General features: G+C 33.0%; 1 protein-coding gene across 2 annotated transcripts in view; it reads left to right on the plus strand.

Moving 5' to 3' along the window:
* The first annotated feature begins 1,944 nt into the window (after positions 1–1,944).
* Positions 1,945–4,482, plus strand: part of LOC106464557 (ADP-ribosylation factor 1-like) — a 21,160-nt gene continuing 18,622 nt past the window's right edge. The window contains exon 1 of one of the 2 annotated variants that reach the window (XM_013924703.2): positions 1,945–2,046. The gene's annotated coding sequence lies outside the window, so the exon portion shown is untranslated. Of the gene's footprint in view, positions 2,132–4,482 lie in introns of both variants that reach the window. The other variant, XM_013924704.2, reaches the window with a different exon arrangement.

A 4,482-nucleotide genomic window follows, 5' to 3' on the forward strand; every position in this document is an offset into this window, starting at 1 on the left:
CCCCCATTTCCTCTTCTCCATTAAAAAACATATACTCCGTCTTCTCTCTACTGACCTTAAGTCCTCTGTCCTCCATCGCTCTCCTCCATCTCTCCAATTTCTGCTCTACTCCCTGGTGGTATCTATGAGGACTATGTCATCTGCAAATAACATGTCCAAAAGTGCCGGTTCGATGATCCCTTGGCCCAGCACATCCATTATCACGTCGAAGATGTACGGGCTTAGAGAAGAGCCTTAAACTGTCATTTTTTGGTTTTGGCGGAGTTTTTACGGTCGGATGCCCTTCCTGACGCCTACCATCCCCATTTGGACCGGCACCGAGTTGTGCTGGCTTGCACCCCCAGTGGCTGGGTTCGTAAGCTTGAGGATTTATAACGCTAAAAATCGGAGTTCGAAAACTGAGCAAATAGTCCAACGTGTAGCTTTTAACTTAAGTTCAGACAGAAACTTCTCTTAAGGCATTTTTAACAATTCAAATTGTCACAAAGAAATCCCGATTTATATTGTTTACTTTGATTTTCAAAAATTCTTTAATAAGGTGCCTCACAAAAATGAACTAGTAAGTTAGATACTTAAGGGATTAATGAAAAATTTAAGAAGTGGGTAGGAAATTGGCTCAATTAATAGAAGAAAAAACAGAATAATGATAAATGGATATTTCTTCTGACTAGGGAAACATAATTAGTGTGATCCCTTAATGATATAATTTAAGACCTTTGTTGTTTGTTCTTTATATACACTATTTTGATACATTCTGGAAACGATACCCCGGTGGACAGAGCACAAATAGCCTATGGTGTTGCTTTGTGTCTGACAACAAACAACCTAACTTTTGAAAACTAATATTTTTTTAATTCGTTGCTGAAACAAAAAATTACAGGAAGAGATTATTTTGATGAGAATTTTCCTCTTATCCAAAAGGACCTCAATAGACTTAATGAATAGGCTAAAAGGCGAAAAATGTTCTTTAATATTCATTATATCTAATGTTATCAATAAAGAAGTTTCTCCCTCCTCCTGTGACTCAGTGGTAAATCGCGTAGCTCTGCGCTTAATAACACACGCCCAGCGTGGCCAGGTGGTTAGGGCGCTCGACTCCCAATCTGAGGGTCACGGGTTCGAATCCCCGTCACACCGCACATGCTCGCCCTTTCAGCCGTCGGGGCGTTATAATGTTAGGTCAATCCCACTATTCGTTGGTAAAATAGTAGCCCAAGAGTTGGCGGTGGGTGGCGATGACTAGCTGCCTTACACTGTCTTACACTGCTCAATTAGGGACGGCTAGCGCAGATAGCCTTGTGTAACTTTGCCCGAAATTCAAAACAAACAAATAATAATAGACTTATTTAAACGCGGCATCTATCGGGAAATTTGTAACAAATAATATTGGAGGAATAATCAACAAAGACTTACATTACAAAACAGCGTAATGCTTAACAATAAAATATGTCACAAGAAAACTTTTATAAAATAAAAATAATATGCTACTAGAAATCAATATATACTATTGTTACCTCAAGATCAGGCTCATTAATAAGCAAAATTATTTATCTAAAATCAGTGGAATTAACCAAAATTTAACGATTCTTCCAAACTAGCAATAAAAATTTAAAATTCAAGTGTAAACGAGTTGAAATTTTATGACTAAAAACACGTTATAATGAAATTGACAATTGACACGTATAGAATTTTGTCTTGCTATGAGTTGATATTATACTAAATATATACCTTAATATTTATGGATATATATATATATATTTATTGAAAAAGTGTAATGTTTATTAAGTATTTAAACTTTGTTCATATTGAAGCGTAAGTTAGCATTTTTGTTTTTCTAAAAGTTGAAATAGAACAACCAAATAATTTTAGCTCGAACATTATTAACAATATTTGTCTTGCTGTAATTTTTTTTATATTTAAGATATACATCACGTGATGCCTTGAAACAGCAGTATTTCCTGACGTGGCAAAGGTCTGCGCTCCGCTGGCAGCACGGGTTATTCTCGCCATTTTTGTGTGGCCGGATTTGTTTCAGAGTTGGGTGAGGTAGGATTAACTATACGAAGTTATTGAAATTAATTAATGTTATAATTTTTTTTTTGTTTTAGAACTATATTGGACTTTGGTAAAGGTAATTATAATCCAGAATATGTGATGTAATAAATGTATAATAGTTTATTTTAGGTATTTACATCATAAGGAAATTTTAATACAACTGTGTAATGAAAATTAATTTGTTACTGTTACTTCATAGTTGTTGCTGTTAGTGTTAGTAGTATTACAGGTACTAGTACAAGTTACATTTACAACGACAAGTACAATTTACAAATTTGATTTACCAGCATAGTAGTGTTACTTTTAGCGGGTAAAACTTAATTGAAAGGAAGGTTTAAATTAAAGTTCTTTACCCATAACCTAACAAAAACAGTGAAATGAAAAGAATTGGTATATATTATATATATATAATTCGATAAAGCAACAGTACTAATTCGTTAATTAAATGTACAATTTACGAAACAAAAGATAGAGGGAAGATAATTTTTTCAGTGTCGACCAATTTAAACTTTTGAGGATACAAGTTTTAATTAATTGTTGTAAGCAGTATAGCATTACTAATCAAGACACACGGTAGTGTCGTGCTGCCAAAACAACCTGCAGGACACATTCACACTGTGTATTATTAACAAGTGATAGTTTAGCGATTTTCCAATTTATGCTGCTCGAACTGTGGTAATCCAAACTATGACATATTTTCAGTGGAGCACTTGATGTGCTCTACTGGACCCTTACTTCACATACCAAAATTCAAGGTAATCCATTAAGAAATTAATTGAATTTCTTCCTATTTTTTCTTTGCACCGAAAGTACAAAAATTTTATTTCATAGAAAAATATAATTAACCTTTAATGATTTTTTTCAAATTTGATACACCGATAAATCTTTACAACCAACAATTAGGTGTCAAATTTAGTTTAAATATAAGCAAAATGTGCAAACTTATTCAACAAAAACTGATCTATTTTGACCAAAGTTTTTGCACACACCTACTCCAAAAGTTGTGGGAGCTACTGGTCTAAATTTTTTACATACAACATTTTTAATTGTCATTCAGATTAAAGATAGCTGATTTAAAGCAGCAAAACTAGAGGATCAAATCATGTGCAGATATATAAGTATTGATTAGGCCAAGCAAAATAGATTAGCAGTTTTATAGATCAAGTTTTCAAAACAGCCATATGGGTGGATGGGTATTATTCATTGCCAACTTTTAAGCCTAATTTTGCTAAGTTTTATGAAATTCTCCTAAATAAAGAATGTTTAGTGACACATGATATTAGCTTAAGCAATTAGCATAAATAATGATGCTTGATAAGGCTGTATTAAGTGCATATGGGTGATGACAATAAACTGTTGATCTAGATCATGACATACTGTAAAGGAAGTTATGAACAATGTTTTAGAGAGGAAAAAATACCACCATGTATTTTAAAGAACCTGGTTGGTTCTATAAAGTATAGGTCTGCTCAGAATAATAGGGTTGCAATCCTAAAGCTAATGTTGGTTACTATCAAGTGCCTTTCTTGCTTGCTGTGGTTTGTTGGTGTGTATAGACAAAAGTCATGATATCTAATCAAAATCACCTTGGGTATGAAAAAAGGTGCAGCCAAACTGGCAGCTACACTAATAGCATTGATAAGAATTTTATGGTAAATATTCATTTATTAGTTATTCAGGCTGCATTTTTTGTTTAACTTGGGGCATGATGATGGGTAAAACAAAATACACGGCCTAACTGACTTAACGAATATTTGCTGTAAAATTCTTATCAATGCTATAAATATAGATACCAGTTTGGTCACCAATTTTGATTTCATTCCTTTAAGTTGCATGCTCAATCTTTTTTTTTGGTTGCATCTTTTCTACACACCTAAAGTGTTTTTGATTAGATACCAATAACTCTATATGTCTTTTTCAGATTTCGTGTGATGGCCCATTGCAAAGACAATTTTCTTAAATATTTTAAGCAGAAATCTTAAAATTCAACAAAATACATCCCTAACACAAATATAAGATTATAAACTTGAGTTGGCTACATTTTTTCAAACAAACAAGAGGTCTGAAGCACTTAAACCTCCATATTAAATATTACTATCTGACACGTGACTCCATTATAGATATATTGATATAACATTTTAAAATAACCTATACCAGTATTGCACTATTGGAGAGGGGCAAAAATATTGTATTGTATTCAATATTTCTGTAGATACAACCTAAAATCCTATTTGCCCTACCTCTAGCAACAGCACACTGCTTGGATGGCTTTAAAGACTGATCGACTATTACACCAAGATCCCTTTCCTTCAAAACACTATTAAGGTTATTCCCATCCAAATTATACTTGTAATTCAAATTATGATAACCCACATACATTATCTTACATTTATTATAATTAAAACCCATCTGCCATTTATATGCCCA

This window comes from Limulus polyphemus, unplaced genomic scaffold, assembly GCF_000517525.1.
Source record: "Limulus polyphemus unplaced genomic scaffold, Limulus_polyphemus-2.1.2 Scaffold1687, whole genome shotgun sequence".
Classification (NCBI taxonomy): Eukaryota; Metazoa; Arthropoda; class Merostomata; order Xiphosura; family Limulidae; genus Limulus; species Limulus polyphemus.